We start from the raw sequence: 20857 nt of genomic DNA on the forward strand, positions 1-20857 counted from the left end.
GTCTCTCTCTTGATTCAATCGACACTGTGGACGAGAAGCGGTTCCGTAAAACCAAAAACGATTGAATATTTCAACTTATTTTCGTGACGCCCTGTAGAGCTGATGAAAATTCACCGTCAAACGAGCCCAACGGAAGGGCTTGACGTAACACGAAGCAGCTTGCCCATCCGGCCCCTTTCTCTAACCGTGTGCCCTCTCGAGACTCCTTCAACCCACTTCAAACCCTTTATTTTTAACCGCATCGATATTCCCCATCCGTTCCCCAGTGCTCTAGCGCTTCTCGCTTGGGGAAGGTCGGGAGGTGTCACGTGAACCGCCGAGAAAGTGTTGCGATCGCTGAATTTCCAGCCTCCCCGTTCACGTTTTCCGATAATCATTATCCGAGGGTTGCATGTTGCATCGAGCGCGGGCGCTGCGCACGCGTCGGTGGTAGCTACCCCATCGGAGGTGAAGCTGAGGACGGTCATTGCCAAGGACGTTCGATCCGGATTCCGTTCGGGCGATTTTAACGCCCCTAATGATGGAAGATCGGGGAGAGATAGGAAAATGTGTGATTTTAGGGGGGTCTGACCCCCTGCTCATTTAAATTCGGGATTTTCTAACTCAACTTTTTGACCTAGTATTGAAGTCTGACTAGTGGAGAAGGAGATATCGCAGATTGAAGTTTACAATTTGCGATTCCACGTGTGATCTGTGACACTGTTTACCTTAAAGTTCACTTTGGAAGGCTAGAGTGCAATTTTACATTGAGTCATCCACCTTTTTTGTCTTGGGAGTATTCAAAACGAATTCTATGCACTTCTTATCCTACTACACTGAAGGGGTAATTGTTACAATATGGCGAATGCGCAGAAATAATTGAATGATACTTATGGTTGAGTGTGAGTTATACTGGGTGGTGTCAAATTCAATATTCATCACTACTATCTCCAAAATTATCCCATATAGAAATTCCGTTTATTGACAGAAAGTTCTGCCTTCAACATGATGTCCTTCAAATTTCCAAATCTTCTTTCGTTCTAGATTTCTAATGAAAAATCAGAAATCTATGCTTCAATGATATCGTCATTCAATGAAATTATCCCATTTTTATTAAATGGGCCTCCTAGATTTCAAGAAACGACTATCAACTTATCTAGTAAGAACTAGTTTCGATAATCTTCAGATATATTCTAAGACCTTTCGATGAGTTTCTAGTTTTATACTAGGTACTATTTCGTTGACTGTATACAGGGTTAGAACTATTTAGAGGCTGACTATAGGAATATCGAAAACCGTTAAAAATAAAGGGTGGCTTGAATTACAAAAAGTAGTACACCAGTATAATCGCTATATAGGGTTATGTGTAGACACCGAATTTCGTGTAGTTATCTCCAAAAACAAATGAGTTATCAAGAAAAAATGATAATCTTGATTTTCAGTTTTTTCGAGATATCTCAGGAACCATCAGAGATATTTGGGAACTGTTTACAGCCACCCCCTCATCCTTGAATAACGCAACTTTTTCGTAATTAAAGCTACCCTGTATTTCTAACGGTTTTCGATATCCCTGTAGTACCCTGTATACTTAAAAACAGCGTCAACTTTTGTCAGCCTCGATTTTTCGAGATTTTCAGAAGTCTGTTTCCAAATTCAATCGGTTTCTCCCCAAAAACAAAAATATATGATTCAAATTTCACAGATTTGTTCGCTGGGTTCCTCGTGGAAGTTATTATGCGTTTTCACCCTATAAGGGAAGGTGGATTCAACATGAATATTTCAAGCACACTCACCCATACGAGAGACTCGTGAAAAAGTAACATAAAATATGTGTGTGTAATCCTTAGAACATAGAACAACAGGAAGGAGCATATTGTTCATTTTGGTGTGACCGAATTTGGTGCACATATGGCGGAATCCATATTTCCGGTTTAGCAGTGGCGTAGGGCATAAATAATCTCAATTACTGTCCAACGTAATTTTGGCTAATTTCAGATCGCATTTTTTATTTTTCGAAAGCTTTCTATTATTGAGTGGAAAGAAAAAAAATATTTTGGGAATACTCTTGTAAAACATAGGAATTAAAATCTCGAAAGATGTGAGTAGGAAAAATGTATTTGTTTTTCTCTTTGTACTTGTGAATACTGAGAAATAAATAAATTTTGTATATTTATCTATTTAAAAAGAATATATAGAACGTCACTTTTAATGTTTATTGGTTTTTAAAGAGAATCAATCTATTATACAAATTCCTTATTCTATCTTCATTAACAGTATTTTTACAAATATAATTCAACCTCGTGTTTAAATAACAATTTGAAATACTTTTAATTAAAAGAGTTTCATGACTCTCTAATGGGGAAAAATCATGAAAAATCATTTCATCAAACACACTTTTTCCAATAAAATGTTTCATTACTTTAAGTGAAACTTCTTCACACGGGGAGCTTCTATAGTTGGAAATGCATTGGGAAATAATCTAATAACAGATTGTGAAGATCTGTTGAAACATTCTTCCTTGAAGTGCTTGGAGCACAATAAGCTCCTGTTTTGTTAGGAGTAAACCCAGGCTTATTAACAAAACTCACCCATCTAAATCTACGTCTTTCATCCTTAGGAAATCTGAAACAATAATATTGAGACTAATTAATTTCAGAAATCATAACAGTTTGTCATTCCTGCTTTTAAAATATTCTTGAAAATTGAATCTACCAAACCCAGTTTGTTCAATTGAAATCCTTATTATCTAATGTCAACTACGCCCATGGTTTGTTCACGATAACGTCAAAATACATAAACAGGAATACCATTTTAATATTCAAAAAAAGACGTTAATACAGTATGAATAAAACCTACCTGTGAAATGTTACACCGGAATTGTTTTTCTTTGGTGTTTTTGAATAGCCACAAGCTACACAACTGACCATTTTCTGGAAAAAGTTCCTTACCACAAAAATATCTTATTTTAATAATTTCTTTAGGTAAAATAGTTCAGAATTCACTTCACAACTTAATTTCACTCAACTCTACAAAATCCAACACAGTTTAACTCGAAAAATATCCTAAAAATAACAATTTGATATGAATTTGATAAAAGCTTCACTTTTGACACCTATATCAAAACAAAACAATGAGTAATAATTTGGTGCACTTCGGTCTCACTTCCTGTCCTTGTATTCGCGTGGAAAGGCTCCTTCCTGTTGTTCTATGTTCTAAGGTGTAATCCGTATTAGGGTTTTTATACGAGGCCTTTGCTCTCACGCTTTGGAAACTGCATTGCGGTCGGAGTTGGTTGCGTTTCCACAATCTGATTTCGTAAAAATTTGATGTATTGCGGAAAACGTATAACGCGGTACTTTGTCATACTTTGAAACATCCGGCGGCAAACTGGGAGGAGATTTTTAATGAACGTTACTGGGAAAACAGTGAAGTGTCATGAAAACCACATGAATTTTGTGATTGAACATTGCAGATTGAATATAGCTTTAATTCTCACTCAAAGTGTTGAGGATAAAAACATCACTGTGTATTGCGAATTTCAAACAATTTTGTCGCTATTCAGAAGGAACCTAAATTAAGCTTCAATACGTGATAAAACTCAAAGTTGTCACATCTACAATTCTTTATTTATAAATTCTTCAAATTGAAATTGAATTTACCAACATAGCTGATAGAATATCATAGCTGAAAATGGATTTGCCGCAACCGAAAATTAGACGTGAACGGACATCCCTGTATATTATCGCCTCCCCTCCACCGATCGTGAATTCCGTGAAACGTGCAGAAATCAGGATGAAAAACTGCCGCGAGAAATGGACCGGTGCCAGGAAACATTAATGAATCCATCTGTTAGATCAAAGTGCCAACAGAACGTTCACAATAGAGATGAAATTTGTGCTTCGAAGGCGTGAGATTAATCGCAGGCTAATTTTATTTCGGTAGATGGATATCCCACTTTCGCGATATGGGCTCTTCCAGACGGGGAACCTTCGATCTGCGTTGCGTGGGCGTGAAACACTTCGACGGTGTATTGTGTGTCGAATATTTCGGATCGGAATTTGGTCTCCTGTGCCTCGAGGCAGACCTGGACCGGGTATTGGCGAATTGTAATCGGGTACCGGATAGTTTTCATTAGTTTAATCAGTTTTCTACTAGTCTACTAAGATTGGTGTTATTTATATTCACAGTCAATAATGGAGAACTCGTTTAAAATCGATTTTCTGCACACTCGGTTGACTTGTGAACCTCAGCTTCAGCTTAGTTGTGCAAAGAGTCGTGTTCGAAACTTTTTGTTCGATCTTACATTAGGTCTTTCCTTATCGAATCATAGTTGGGGAGCCCAGGAGGGAAATTCGGGATTTACTCGAGTGTGTCAGATTTAATATACCCAAGGGGAGATACCTTGGACCTTGTAGAGTATCTCTACCAAAAATTAGACCTGTAAATAGAGGGAATTGTCTGGGACAGAACACTTTCAGAATAGTAAAAGAAAAAACGATCATTGTACATACTCGAGCGAGTAAGATTAGGATATATGTTGAAAAGTATATATTCTCCTAAGTTGACAATTTGAGTGAGACGAAACTGTTTGGGAGGGCGCCAAACTTGCAAAAAACGTGTACATTCTTGTGCGCGGTGGCTTTTTTTCTTAATTTGAAGGTAATGATTCAAGAATAACGCGAAAAATATAATTTGACAGTTTCAGCAAGCCGAAACAACGAAAATTGGCCATAAAGGTCACAAAAATCAGTTTTTTTGAATTTTCTGCTCTCCTGGGCTTCCAATTGGTTTCGCATTCAATATGAAAGTTGTAGAGCATAAAATTTTCTACAAATTTTGTCCGAAGCAATGTTCTCTAAGTTCTATAGTTTTTGAGATATATGGCAATGAAAATGGGTTTCTACAGTGACCTTGGCCTTTCGCATGTGCGGCTAAGCTCCTCGCCCTTATCACCCTCTAGCTGGAAAACGGTATGCAAAATTTCTTCAGACAAAAGTTGTTTAGAATTTCATGGTCTACAATTTTCATAATGAATACAGAAACGATTAGAGCTACAGGAAGGGAGATATTTGAAAGAAATTCCTTGTTATCATCTTCAAACTGTCATATTGAGAAAACCCCTCCTGATTAGTGTCAGGTTAATGGGTCAACACTTCTGCAACACCGAGATTAACCATCTGTATGAAAATCTGACACGCTCGAGTAGTAGTAACGATTGTTTTACATTGTCAAAGGACCGTTGTGACCTTGCGTCATGTCCGAATTGTCAATATCTTGAAAAGTGGCATTCTTTGGGTCCAATTAACATATCCTCTAAAAACGAGTATGTACAGGGAGGGCAAAATTCGTTGTTTACTGAGGGAATCTCGAGAACTTTGGCAGTTAGAAGAAAACGGATGACGCATTCTCGAGCTCTTTTTCAGAGAAACAGAGAATGGTGAAAACCGATTTTGATTTAATAGCAAAAAATGAAATTTTGACGATTTCGAAAAGTTCTCATAACTTTTTTGTCTTTGAAGTTACAGATCTGAAACTTGAACCTTCTATAGGCCTTTTTTACGTAGAATCCACTGATGAGCACCAAATATTTTTTCATTTCGAAATATTAGGCGAACTTTCGTTTTTTCAAATGCAAACTTACGTTGAATTTGTTATTTTTGAATTGGAAAAGAAAAGGTCCTGTCAGTAGAATCTACGTATAAAAGTGACTAAGGAGGTTCAAGATTCGGATCTGTAACATCAAACACAAAAAAGTTAAGGGAACTTTTCGAAATCGTCAAAATCCCAATTTTTGTTTATAACTCAAAATTTAGAGATGATAGGCCGGTTCTGTTTTCATATCTGGATTAGTAATGGAAAAAAGGGCCCGAGAATGTGTAGTCCATTTTCTTCTAGCTGCTATAGTTCTCGAGATCCCCTCAGTAGACAACGAATTTTGCCCACCCTGTATAACTGGCGATTTTTTTCACAACTTTGAAAACCTGCAGATGCTTTCCCCACCGCTGAAAGTGAATACATCATAGAACTTTTTTTCTTTTTATCATCTCATCATCAAAATCCACTAGGTCTCCACGACGCTCGTGTTAATCCAGATTGAGCATCATGGGCTCCCCAACTATCAGAAATGGATGCAAATCTTCCCAAACTGTATTTTCTGTACTCCCCCGTCCAAAAACCACACGCTCGACCGTATAAATAATAGCGGCGGGTCTCCCATTGTCCGATAACTCTTCATAAATTTCGTGGCACATTTCATTCGGTCCTCGCCAGGGGCTTGACACTTCCTTACCCCCACCCCAAATACGGTTTTTAGTTCTGCAATCAATCGCTATGTGGCACTGCATACGAAAATATATATCATATTCTCCACAGATTACTGTATTCTGACATATTGGATTTGTGAACGCCAACAGTGTCAATGTCAATATGCTTTAATGCAAATTCTTGTTTACAAACGAGATCTTATACGAGAGTAAATTAAAAATACCCATTTATTGAACTCGACAGTTTTATCAGGAAATCAATTTTCTTGTAAGAAATATTTGATTCAAAGAACCACGTAATTATAACATTAATCGTTTATACTTAAACCAATCCAACCAAACCCTTTAAAAATTGTGTTAATGGAAATGAAAGTCAAACTGTGTAGTCAGTTATTAAGCCACTCCGTGGGGTCAATGATGAAGCTCATTTCTCAATGGGGTAAGTATTTTTTGAAACATAATAATACCAAAATTTACTATTTTCCTTTTTAGAAATCAAGCATCCGCTTCAGCTTCACAGAGAGGCTATCGACACTGCTGACGTTATAACTATTCTTGGATGAGTTATTTGATTCATTGAATGTATCCAGAGCTTGGACATCCACTGCGAAACTCTTAAAGAAGACGGTTAGTATTCAAACAGAACACAATGTTTGTTGGGAGCAGGCGATACAAATTTTCAACAGTATTTCATTTTATTGCCCTCGAAAGAAAAGATCCATTGTGGTGCCCACTTTGAAGAATATAGTGACAACATTGAACGCATTCCTTTACCTTACTCAAAAACTGTTCAATGATTATCACTTTAAATATATTCTCACTGGGGCTTTCAATCAAGATTGTTCAGTAAACTTTTTTGGGTACATTAGAGCACATGGAGTAAGGAATACTAACCCAAATGTTGAACACTTTATTTCATCATTCAAAACTTTAGTTATTAATAATTTCATGTCGGTGCATTCCTGGTGATCTAACTGTGAGGAAGATAAAACAGGGAGTCGTTGTTTAGAGACTTTGAAATCTTTCCTGCAGGAAAATATGAAATCCACATAGGTCTTTGGGCAACTAATTTTTTCTTTTCCGAATTATTCATGCATTCTAAGCTTTGGCATGCTGTTTTTGATTTCTATTGCCGACTCCCAACAAACATTGTGTCCTTTTTGGATAATGTTGAAGATTTCTGAACATATAATAATTTCGACCTCATTTCCTATGAACAATATTATTACTGATGAGGATAAATTCAGATGCATACCACCCGACGATATGAATATCGACAAGTGTTACGATCTGAATTGAGCTAGCCAGCTTGTCGATATTCATATCGTCGGGTGGTATGCATCTGAATTTATCCTCATTATTTTATTCATTGCCTCCCTGTTTAGGCGTGATCATTCTTTATTAATATTATTACTGTTTATTATAATTATTGTCTTACGAAGATATGTGACCCTATTGACATTTTACCTCTGCTCATATATTCATTGCCATAATTATAGCTTATGTATTTCCATATTTTTTTTTCCTGTGCTGGGTATATCAATATATGTATATTTTTCATGACAAGTTTTATTTCTCCTTAAAATTCGCCCTAATAATCCATATTATACTATCGGCGTCTAAAATACCAGTGAATGGGCTAATTTAAATTTCGCGCCATGCGATAGCAGTTTCCAGTTATACCGACATTTCTCCCGGTTAGTTGGGTGGCAGCCGCATGGGGGCGCTGAGGGCGGGATAAACTGTATTTTGCATCGTAGAACGTGAGTGTCAGATCTATTCTACTCTGTAATCTGTGGTCCTCGCTACAACAAAGTACGGGGCTCTTGGCATCGTAATGCGCGCGCGATAAATCGTAGAGAGAGCATCTGGCGCGGGCCGCTATGGTGTGACCCCCTTCGCCTCGTAAATTTGTTTCGCTTTCATTTTAAAATTCATATGCATCGAAGTGCAGCAGCAGCAGCAGCGGCGAGGAGCGTTGTACGTGCATCTGTCACGCCGCGCCGTTCGTATCGTTTCATTATTTGCTGTTGCTATGCCGATTGACCGATCCCGCGGATCGATGGGGGTTTACGACTTCCTGCTGGGCGACCCAGAAGAAAAGCGAAGGGCTCAAAATGAATACCCTGAAAGAGCAACTCTTCTAGTGATAAATCCCGAAATTTCATAGAATTCGGTGCAACCGTTTGGTTTTTATGAATTTTCAAATGACACCATCTTTTACTTCAACTATTCGAACTCAACAAAAAATATTCATTTAGCTTCATTTACCCGGGTCATTTTACAGACTAATTCGAGGTCGTAGATCACGAATGTGCAATTAGATTTTTTGTAGGATCAGTATTTTGGAGAATAAATCCATTTTAAAGAAAATTTCGAAAAAATTGGCCAACTTTGAGGAGATGTAGCAGCCAGAAAAATAGGACTGGACTTATGTTGATTTTTTCGGTGATAGATTGATCCTTTGCGAATGAAAAAATCCAAGTTTCATTCATCTACCGCGAACAGTTTAGATTTTATGATTTTTTCAGCGAAGGTCCAAATTTTCCGATTTTCTATCGACCATAACTTGAAAATTAATCCTTTCAGGAAAATTCTGTTTGCATTTTCGTGATGAACGCCCTCGATTTAGTAAATACTCAAATTTTGGAGGAAATCGGGGAGATCGAGAATTTTTCAAATTTTCCATGCATATGCATTGGAAAAATTGCGATTTTTCGAAAAATATTTTTTGTCTCCGATCGAAACCAAATTTATACTGTCCACTAATTCGAGGGCGTAGAACACGAATATGCTAACAGATATTTTAAAAAAAATTTATTTTTCAAGTTATGGTCGATGAAAAATTGGAAAATTTTGACCTTCGCGGAAAAAATCATAAAATCTAAATTATTCACAGTAAATGAATGAAATGTAGATTTTTATGGTCGCAAAGATTCAGTCTATCACCAAAAAAATCAGCATATGTCCATTGCCTTTTTTCTGGCTGCTACAGCTCTTCAAATTTGACCAATTTTTTCGAAATATTCCACCAAAAGTGATTTTTTTCCCAAAATACTGATCTTACAAGAAATCTCATTGTATATTCGTGATCTACGACACCGAATTAGTCAGTAAAATGACCTGGGTCGATATAGCTAAATGAATAATTTTTTTCGCTGATGAAGCGCGGGTAAATACGAAAAGCGTTCGCGGGTAACGACGAGTAGCAGACGAAATTATTCTTAATCCAAAATTTTCAATTTTTCGAACTGTATCGACTCGTACCATTATTTTTCACTAATTCTCGGTCGTAGATCACCATGGAAAATTTCAAAAAAATTGCTCAATTTTGAGAAGCAGCCAGGAAAATGGCACTAGACCTATGCTACACGCCGTTTAGTTTCCCGGTATGGACCTCCGTTCATCAAACGATATTTTCCGTACATCTGCAGTTGAAGGCTGTCAATAGCGTCCAATGACCGTACGAATGTGTTCCGATTTCGACGCAGGACTGTTCGAACCAGCAGGCAAGGCCTATTTCGGAACCCCTCTGGTTCCTCTCCAGGACGTCCACATCCATCTATCTTACCTACACCTACGGGTCATTCGGCATAGCAACAGCGAAATAATGGACTCTATCAGTCACACGTTGGAAGAATTGGATGGTAATTGAAAATCGCTCTACACTGCGCAAAAAAATTAACGCACATTATGGAAATCTCAAATTTATTCTCAATGATAATTATTTTTATCAGAATTATGCATGCATATGTTATCCACTTTCAACGGTTTTCTTCAATATAGATGTTTTTTCCCAGCAGGAATAAAAAAGATGATATTATCAGATTTTGAATGTATTGGCTCCATTCTTAAATCAGTTGTTCTTGATCAATTCTAGTGATCAATAGTTTTTCAAGAGGAATGTGCCCAAGCGGTAGTTTTGCGAGAAGAAGGGTGGACATACACAAGAATTGCAGAAAGGTTTGGAGTTTCCCATACAAGTGTGTCCAGAATGTTGCAGCGATTCAGGGAGACAGGTATGAATGTCCGAAGACCAGGACAGGGTAGACCACGAGTAACAACTGCCATTCAAGAACGTTACTTGAGAGTTTCTTCGTTGAGACAACGGTTTGCAACCGCTCGCCTCTTTCAAATTCAGCATGAGCAAACTCATGAGGTGCAAATAAGCACTCAGACAATAAGAAATCGCCTCAGAGAATATGATTTAAGGCCTCGTGTCGCGGCAAGAGGCCCAGCTCTTACCCCAGCCCATCGAAGGGCGCGTTTGGATTTTGCGAGAGAGCATATCCATTGGGAAGAGGCCGATTGGGAAAGAGTTCTCTTCACAGATGAATTTAGATTCTGCCTCTACCATTGTGATCGACGTTCCCTTGTATACAGACGTCCACATGAAAGATATGCTCAGTGCAATTTCCTGAATACTACTGGTTTCGGGGGAGGATCGATTATGGTATGGGGTGGAATATCTTTGACTGCTCGCACAGACCTAGTGGTCGTTGATAATGGAGCTATGAATGCTGATAAGTATATAAGAAACATTCTTGAAGAGTATGTAGTGCCATTTGCCCCATACATTGGTGAAAATTTCATTTTTATGGACGATAATGCCAGACCCCATCGTGCGCGCATCGTTCAGAAGTACCTTGAATAGGTTGAAGTCTGTCGAATGGAATGGCCAGCAAGAAGTCCAGATCTCAATCCGATTGAGCAGGTTTGGGACAACCTCAATAGAAGGCTGAGAAGTTCATAAAATCATCCAGCTACTCTTAATGACTTAGGAATACAACTCGGAGAAATCTGGGAAGGATTAGATCAGAACATTTTAAGATCAATAATTTTGAGTATAAACCGTCGTTGCCGAGCTGTAATTAACGCAAGGGGTGGAAATACCAAGTATTAAATCACTTATCAGCATTTCAGTATTTTGAAAATTGTTCATTTCTCTTCTTTCACATAAGATTCGGTGAAATCCTGAATTTTTCTTCCATTTAATGTATCTTGTTTCGTTCAAAACCTTCCCGATAGAACATAAAAAATAAGTTATAAAGTCAATGTATAGTTAACTTTCATTAAAATTGAGATTTTCAGAATGTGCGTTAATTTTTTTTCGCAGTGTATTTTCAAGAACATTTATTTTATTAATATCAACACTTTCGTTTTGAATATTTTTACTTGGTTCCATCGAAGAGTAACAACTTGGTTTCTTGCATTGTGAAACTTTCGTTGAGAATTTATAGCATCAGGAGAAGATTGTGAAGGGAGATTTTCACCAAGGCTTCTATAATAGAAACAATACGGGGGCATATTTGACCTGAATCGAACTATGGACTTCTTTTTCCTCTTGGATCTTGAAAAAATCGTCAGGATAATGCTCCATGCTCATTTCCAGCACTAAGAGGCAAATGGATTATCTTTGTACTTCGTTTTTCAGATTCTATTCAAATCAAAATTGGTTTTTCATTCTAGAGAATCAGCTTCATCACACCTTTCGGTAGCCGGATGAGCAGATATTCGATTCCAAATGAATTTGTGGATCCCTGCCAACTTTCAATATTCCCATCCCAGGTGAACTTTGACTCAGAGCCATCTGGCACTCTGCGGAAACGCTGATTTTTGCTCTTCAGTAGCAGGGTACGGGAAGATACACGAAGTAAGGGACATCTGAACTGAACTGTCAACGAACTCAATTGCTAGAAAATATCATCACCGCTGGTGTTACGCTTGCACCGCTGCATTCTCGAGAAGATAAACGAGAACAGATTTCGAACGAATAATTAAACTTCCGATTTCGGCGCCAATTCGGATCCTGCATGCAATCTCATTTTGTCGGGCGATAAACCATCTTAACGCGATGAAGAATCGATGGTCTGACCTCGGCCCGCGTAATTCACGAAAACGTGCCGTATAGACCGTCCATTCCGGAGACACATGAGGAGGTGAACCGAATTTTTTTCCTCGATTTTCGAAAGCGTCGGAGTCAACGCGTTAAAAACAATTTTCCCACTGTGAACGGGGTTGATTCGATTTTCCGATTGGTCGAGCTAACTCCACGGGCGTCGGATGGGGGGAAAAAGCGGCACTTTAGCCGATGGAGGTGTATCGAGTCAGGGGGGATTTGGAGCGGAGTTGGTCGGATCTATTCTTTCGGCGGAAAAGTGCATTGGAAGGAAATGATCGAGCTGGTTCAGCTGGCGTGGAAATATTGGGAGTTGCCGAGAGGCGACAAATTGCCTGGACTTATCGGGGTTACGTCAGATTTTCGTTTAGTGTCTTCCAAGCCTGGTTTTGTTAGTGAGGTCGATCCTTGTATGGAACCTTTAGGACCATTCTATCGAAAACAGGTGTTTTAAAAGCTGCTTGCTGCTAACAGATTCCCAAGCAACGAGAAGAACTTTAACACGATGTAAAAGGGAAGAATGCGAAAAGGAAAACACTCAAAGCTGATATGGGAGTGTCCATATCACTCTTTAGTCTGGGTTCCAGGAAACGAGGAAGCCAATACACTCGCCAGAAAGGGACCACAAACGTCACTTACTGGCCCAGTCCCCTTCTGTGGTATAGCAAAATGTACCTTTAAGAAAAAGTTTCTGGAGAAGGAAAAAACCAAAAGGAAAACTCTGCAGATGCAAGAAGTATTTGGAACTGAGTAAGAATACTAGGAGGAGAGTGCCCCACATCATCAAGCTTCCTAGCTTGTTTGGGATTGGGCTCGCTCTATCCGAGCAAGTTCGATATCTCGGTGTGACACAGGACCACAAGTTATTGTGGAACAAACACATTGAGACTCAATCGAGCAAGGCTAATGTAATTTTTGGTCTACTCGGAGAGGTGAAGGATGGGGCTTCAAACCACACATTATGCAATGGTTGTACAATGTAGTGGTGAGGCCTATCCTTACCTACGCATCTCTGGTGTGATGGACTTCCATGGGGAAGAACTCCATCCGCACCATTATGACTAGATGTCAGAGGAACGCATGTCTAACCATCACAGGCGCTCTGAGATCCACCCCTACGACAGCCATGGAGTGTCTGCTGGGCCTACCAGCTTTGGACCTTGTAGTTACGCAGGTGGCTAAGAAGACAGCTCTTAGAGTTTGGGAACAGAGACAATGGCGCGATAGAGGACTATTCAGGGGGCATGCGAGGGCTCTTAAGCTACTGAAGGATGCTAACGCATCCCTTCTCCATAGAGGGGACCGCGCGGGCACCAGCTTCTACTTTGCCGAACCCTATAGGGGTCTGTCCCTGACAGAAACCTATGGTCTACACCAAACAAGCTTCTTGAGCCTGAAGGTCCCACTTGGTTCACCGATGGCTCTGTGATGCACACAGGGACTGGAGTGGGAATTGTGGGACCTCGTTTCATTCTGTCCATACCCCTAGGGAAGGATTGTTCCATAGTGCAGACTGAACTGTATGCTGTTTTGGCCTGCACACTGGAGAATATCCGCAGAGGGTACTCCGGAAAACACATATACATTTGTTGTTACAGTCAGGGAACCCTGAAAGCCCTTTCTGAGGAAGGATTAACTCACACCTAGTAGAGGAGTGCAGGGAGGCTCTGATAATATTGTGAAAGTTATCTGGTGCCCGGCGCACGCAGGACTTCCGGGGAACGAGAAGGCAGACATACTTGCAAAGCGGGGAGCCTGCTCAGCTTTTGTTGGTCCGGGACCGGCGCTGCCTATCTGTCGTACATCTGTCAAGAACTTCTTCAATAGATGGCTAGACAGGAAATTTTCCTCCGGATGGAGCATGAGAAGTGGTCTCAGACAGTTGAGGCTTCTCATTGAGAGACCATTCTCTGCGCCTGAGGTCAAAAAACTCTTGAGAAGAAATAACTGTGTCTAGTGACTGGAGCAATGACTGGCAATTTGTTTAACACTTAAATAAAATGGGACTGACTAGCTGTTCCCTGTGTCCCTGGTGCAGGAGCACGGATGAAACGGTTGAACACATTCTTCTGTATCAACCTTGAAGACTTAAGGATGGCACACCTAGGAAACACAACACCCACAACTTCTATGGTGAGAGGGACAACTCTCTGTCGACTTGTGGCATTTTTGTCAACATGTCACAGAGTTTAAGTCTCTCCAACTACAAGCGGCAAACAATGGGTCACGAGGCTTCAGTTCAGCCCAGTGGGGCACCGCACGTAGAAGAAGAAGAAGAAGAAGAAGAAAGAAAGAATATGATGAGAATGGGCTTATCAGAAACTGCCAAGTGTAGATTCTGTGGAAAGACGAGGAAACTCCTGTTCACCTGGCTACATAATACCTCCCCATTGCAAGCCTGCTCAAGGAAAGTCTTGGACGAGGAGGAATGAGGACTTAGCCTGCTTGAAGTCTTGCTCAGATACTAGAGTTCATTGGAACTCTGAAGCTGTAAATGCGAGAACAGCTCTGATGGGGGGCACAATAAACCTTGAGGTTTCAGGGGAATGTTACCCCTTTACCAAACTATAACTTTACCCATGAAACTACCATCAATGTTCAAGAGTGCACTCGGGCGAAGAAACAGTCGCAAAATAGAATTATCTCATTGTCGCTTCATCCGAATACGAATTCAATGATCCAGCCATTCATCAAGCATCGGAGCGCGTTCATGCTCATTAAAATGCGTAAGTGTCAACCTGAAATTATAGAAATTCATCGTGACGTTCGCGATCCAGCGGAAACCCCGTCACATTTGGGGCTCAATTGAATCTGAACACGCAGAACTCGCTTAAACATCAATCAAGCTCCAGAAATTCGTGACCGAATTGTGGTTGCGTTCACCGACATGTATAGTTGATGAAGATAGTTAGGTACGTCTACGGCAGTCGGTTTTTTTTACACGATATATGTCGTTTATCTGGCCCGAAAGTTCGCTAAATCGGGCTTTCAATCAGGGAGGATTTCATTCAGTATCTCTGCACTCCGCTACTGCTCGTATGAAGGTTTAACTTGCGTTTTAGTAAAAACGAACGATCATAATGAGAGAAACGTTCATTTGTAAAAACCAAGAAAATACCAAAAATTCAAAGAACCCAACTCTTGAAACTAAGTTGGAGGCTACCTAATGAATACTAGAATGTTTTGAAAGATGAAATTATTCTTCATATTTTCTAGTATAATGCGCCGTTTTCGAGTAATTTGATGTTCAAAAATTAAAAAGTATCTGTATCATTCATTTTGGATGAATGCAACTCTGTTTAAAAATTCACAGATATGTAGGGTCACAGATTCAGCTAGTTTATTCTGAAGGTTATTTTTTTCCAGGGGGGTGGCACAGCTCATTATGAAAACTTAAAATGGCTATATCTTCTTATCAAGGCTGAATTGGAAAAAATGGTATAGGAAAGAAGTGTTTCTTTTGACCTCAAGAATCAAATATTTGTAGTTTTCTACATTTCAGAAAGTTGCGCAGCTGAAATCGAGATGAAAAAAGCTCTCTACATGGTGTTCGTATAAAGAAGATTATTCTACGTGAGAAAATAATGATAATATGTTAAAAAAAATTGTTCGCAACTACATCGAGATTTAGAGTGTTGAATATTTCTCAAAAACTGATTATTTTCAATTGAATTTGATGTGCTCCTTGCTATTCTTGCCTAATTCGTTGAGTTTCCTTCTGCACCTCCATATCATCTTAGAATCGAAGACTAGATGATTGCAAAATCATCCCCTGACCGATCACTGTCACACTAATTCAGTAACCTCCATTGCGTTAAAAATTTCACAAATAAGCATAGTCCCAACGAATGAGAAACTCCTATACAAATAACCGTCAATTAAAATCTATAAACATAATAATAATTGCAAATTTTCACGCCACCAGTGGAAAAGTGAAGGTCGACCGTGAAATTCACATTACGTAATTTCCGAAAAAAAAATTAATCTCTTCAGGCCTTTCCTTCTGATTGTTCGGCCAAAGAAAGAAGCCGAGCACCAAGAAATTGGTTAATAATTCGTAAATACCGAAGATTAGCGAGCAAATGTTTAATTAACCATAAATAATGAAGATTCTTTTCCAAATAGCGAATTTCACGCTCCGTCCCATCAGGCTGGAATTATTCAATCTTGTCGAATCAAGAAAGTTCATCGTTAATTGATCCCACAGGGCTAGTAGTCTGCTAATGCTGGGTTAATTAAATCATTCGGTATCATCACGGTTTCACTTCGTGATCCAGAGAAGGATATAAAAAATGTCTCTCTGTTTGCTCGGTCTTCTGACATACAGAACATAGAATTGTTACTATGGATGAGACTTGGGTACATTTCTACGATCCAGAAACGAAGCAACAATCGATGGAATGGCGACACTCTGGTTCTCCAAGACCTAAGAAGTTTCGTGTCCAAAAATCTGCTGAAAAAGTTCTTGCTTCAGTTTTTTGGGATTGCCTTGGAGTTATCATGATTGATTTTTTGGATAAGGGTAGAACAATAACCGGAGATCACTATTCGACATTACTGACCACTCTACGGTAAAAAATTCAAGAGAAAAGACGCGGAAAGCTATCCGAAGGTGTTTTGTTCTTGCAGGACAACGCCCCTGCACACAAATCTCAGGTTTCCATGCAAAAAATTCGTGATTTATGGTGTGAAATTCTAGAACACCCCCCTTATTCACCAGATTTGGTTCCATTCGACTATCATCTCATTCCTCAACTGAAAAAAAGTTTAAAAGGTCGTAAATTTTCTTCCAACGAGGCGGTAATAAAAGCTGTGGAGGTCTGGTTTGCAGAGCAAGAAGAAATATTTTGTGAAAGGTTCAGAGACGTTGCAGGTTCGCTGCAATAAATGTATCCAATTGAGAGAAGAAAATGTTGAGCGATAAAATATTTTGACATTGAAATTTTGTTTGGTTCGTATATAGCCAAATTCATTCCATTCGATACAACTCTTTGTGAGAACTTTTTTTATGGTTATCAAACAGCCTGTATCTTTTGAACCGAGCCAATTTGGAAAAAATGGTATAAAAAAAAGTATTTCTCTTGACCTCAAGAATCTACTGTTGAAATATTTGTACGGGTCAAAGACTTGTACTTCGCGAGGATGCATATTTTGTAAGTACTCATCCTGAACTTTCCCTCTCGTGAGATTTCTCGTACCAAACATACGCCACAGTGACAAACTGACCCTCTACAAACCCTGCCCGAATCAACATACTGGTGGCGAGGTAATTACGTGCCCAAAAACCCCAGTCAACATCTGTTTCCATTTCCTTCCCGGACGATTTCCCAGAGCGACCATTCCAACGTTTCTCCCTCCCTAACCCCCGTTGAAAAATCGCAATTTCCGAAAACGACATAAAGTGACATCCCGTTAGGTTGCCGGCCATGATCGAGATAAAATTTAATTAAGATTTGAAGCCCGCGATTTCACGGCTGAATGCGTGCAAAATTCGGAATATTCGGGGTGCGACGGGGGTCCTATTTTTAGCCAGCATCCCCCCAACGTTTCTGCCCCCCGCCCCGTCTATTGAATTACCGGCTTCTGGATGTGTTTCCCGGATCTGCGTTGCCAGGCGGCAAATTGGATGCAATCTCGTTACATCGGCCAATATTCAGCATTTTTGCCGCGCTGATTGATACCACCGCCTAACGGTCTCGTGTTCACGTGTAATGGAACACCGATCGTCCGGATTTTGGCGTTGGCCACTGTAGATTATGACATTGATACTGTGGAGTGGGTCTTTGACTCGTACCAATATTTAAACAGTAGATTCTTGAGGTCGAAAGGAACACTTTTTTCCATTACCATTTTTGCCGAATCGGCTCGGTTTAAAAGATACAGGATGTTGAAAAACCATAACATTTTTTATTTTTAGTTCCATCTTACAGACGGTTTCATCGAATGAAATGAATTTTAGGATATAGTTTTTCATTGATTTGATGAATCTATTTGGATCACAATATATCACCCACGTCTTCCAGTTTTCCAGTTATTGTACTACCCTTATCCAAAAAATCAATCATGATTACACCAGGGCAATCCCGAAAAACTGAAGAAAGAACTTTTCCAGCAGATTTTTGGACACGAAACTTCTTACGTCTTGGAGAACCAGAGTGTCGCCATTCCATCGATTGTTGCTTTGTTTCTGAATCGTAGAAATGTACCCAAGTCTCATCCATAGTAATAATTCGGTTTAAGAAGTCTACATTGTTTTCAAATCGAGCACAGATCGAACGCGATGCTTCTACCCTTTCACGCTTTCGGTCAACATTCGAACATTTTGCAGCAATTTTTCTCATGTCTAAATTGACGTGAACTATATGATGAACGCGTTCGTATGAAATATTCAGTGCTTCAGGTATCCGTTGTAGCCCAATTCGACGGTCTGATAAAATCCTGTCATGAACTGCACCGATATTTTCGGGGACTGACACAGAAACTGGCCTTCTCGATCGGTCATCACCTTCAATGGAAAATTTGCCTATTTTGAAGCTTGCAGTACAATTTTTCACGGTCCCATACGAAGGGCATTGATCACCAAGGGTATTAAGCATATCTTCGTAAATCTGTTTACCTCTTAACCCTTTTTAAATACAGGTACTTGGTGATGGCTCGATACTTCAATTTTTCGATTTTCACAATTTCGGTGGACATCTTCTTTCTTTTGATTTATTGCGTAACTCTGGTTTACTTTTTTGACCTCAAACTTCACACTGACACTTCTAATGAGTTATTGTTCGTTGCTATGGTAACGCAATATTTTTTTATGCATGGAACTGTTCTAGGCTAACCAGATTTCAATATATCCTCGTAGTTTTTCATTCATTTGATGATTTTTTTTCGAACACAAGATATCAGCTACGTCTTGCAGTTTTCTCATTATGACCATTACCTTCGTACCATAAAAATACCAAAATTCAAAAAATCCAACTCTTGAAACTAAGTTGGACGCTATCTTATGAATATTCAAACGTTTTCTAAAATAAAAGTATTCTTCGTATTTTCTCGTATAATGCGTCGTTTTCGGGTAATTTGATGTTCAAAAATTGAAAGGTATCTGTGATATTTGAAAAATTGGGTACTTTGGCTGAATGTTACTCTGTTTAACACATCCATAGATGTGTAGTGTCACAGATTTAGCTGTAGATATTCTGGTAGTTTTGTCTTTCTAAGGGTGGCACAGTTCATTGAGAGAACTTGAAATGGCTATATCTTTTTATCAGGGCCGATTCAGAAAAAATGTTAAAGGAAAAAAGTGTTTCTTTTGACCTCAAGAATCCACTGTTGAAATATTTGTGCGAGTCAAAGATTCAACCTGTAATTGCTTCGCGTTCAATCTCAAAGATTCATCAGGTACGGAGATGGGCGAGACTGTCTCGGTCTCCCCGCGAGATATAAAATTTTCACGTCAAAATCGTCAAGCGATTCCGGATTCGTTATGGAGATAAATCGGCATTCAAGTGTCCCCGGGACGGGCGTAAAAACCGACGTTTCCTCGCAGGATTCAACTTACATCGGCTGTTTTCTCCGTATACTTCTCGTATAACGTTCATTAAGTTCTCGCCAAGAACCGGGTAATAAATCTCAGCAATTGCACGCCAAATAGCGAATATCAATGTCTGGTACACTCGAACGGGACAAATTGCGGTTCTTTCCTTCGCCGCTGCTTCTTCCACGACATATAACCACTCGAGTGAAAGCGTCCGAACTACAGTCGGGCCCTAGCTACTCGAATATAGACCAAATTTATGGGCTTCTTACGTTTGGTTAAAGTTCGGCAAATAAATATACTAGTCGGTGACGTTAAAAGCGTTACGCCCAGAAGGAATACTTTCTTCAACTTGATTTTTCGTCGATGCTGATGAAAGAATTCTAATATTTCCATATACAGGGTGTTCCTAAATTGAACGTACAAACGAAAAGGGGAGATTCCTTAAGTGAGTTTAAGAAAAAAAAGTCCCATAAACATGGGTTCGCAAACGTTTCGTTTTCGAGATACAGAGTGTTGAAGTTTGAATTTTTTTCAAGTTTTTTTCTCATAGTATCTACACTTCACAAGAAATTCAACTGAAATTTGGCATAGATATTACATTTTAGAGTTCTCACCACGTGACATGGCAATTTCGATAGAAGATCTGCAGGGTGATATTTTTTCTGGAACACTGCCAAGTTTTTCTGCAGAACTTTTTTTTGGTGAGCAACTGTTAATTTGAAAAAATTTAAAAAGAAGCTTTGTTCTTATACTAAACTTTTCGGTCTCTTGTAGTTTTGTTGTATCTACCAACGATTTCGAGAAAAAAAATTTTGAACGATTCTTTCGAAATTCTCGTAACTATGATAGGAAGGCCAGTTTGTAATCTGTGGTGAATGAATTCAGTGCTACAAGAGACCGAAAAGTTTAGTATAAGAACAAAGCTTCTTTTTACATTTTTTCAAATTAACAGTTGCTCACCAAAAAAAAGTTCTGCAGAAGAACAGGTGGCAGTGTTCCAGAAAAAATATCACCCTGTAGATTTTCTATCGAAATTGCCATGTCACGTGGTGAGAACTCTAAAATGTAATATCTATGCCAAATTTCAGTTGAATATCTTGTGAAGTGTAGATACTATGAGAAAAAAACTTGAAAAAAATTCAAACTACAACACTCTGTATCTCGAAAACGAAACGTTTGCGA

At 39.2% G+C, this 20857-nt stretch overlaps 1 protein-coding gene across 7 annotated transcripts in view; it reads right to left on the minus strand.

Annotated features, from left to right (window-relative positions):
- Nucleotides 1-20857, minus strand: part of LOC123312045 — a 153993-nt gene that overhangs the window by 12095 nt on the left and 121041 nt on the right. The gene's annotated exons all lie outside the window — the stretch shown is intronic.

Source organism: Coccinella septempunctata, chromosome 4 (genome assembly GCF_907165205.1).
Source record: "Coccinella septempunctata chromosome 4, icCocSept1.1, whole genome shotgun sequence".
NCBI classification, from domain to species: domain Eukaryota; kingdom Metazoa; phylum Arthropoda; class Insecta; order Coleoptera; family Coccinellidae; genus Coccinella; species Coccinella septempunctata.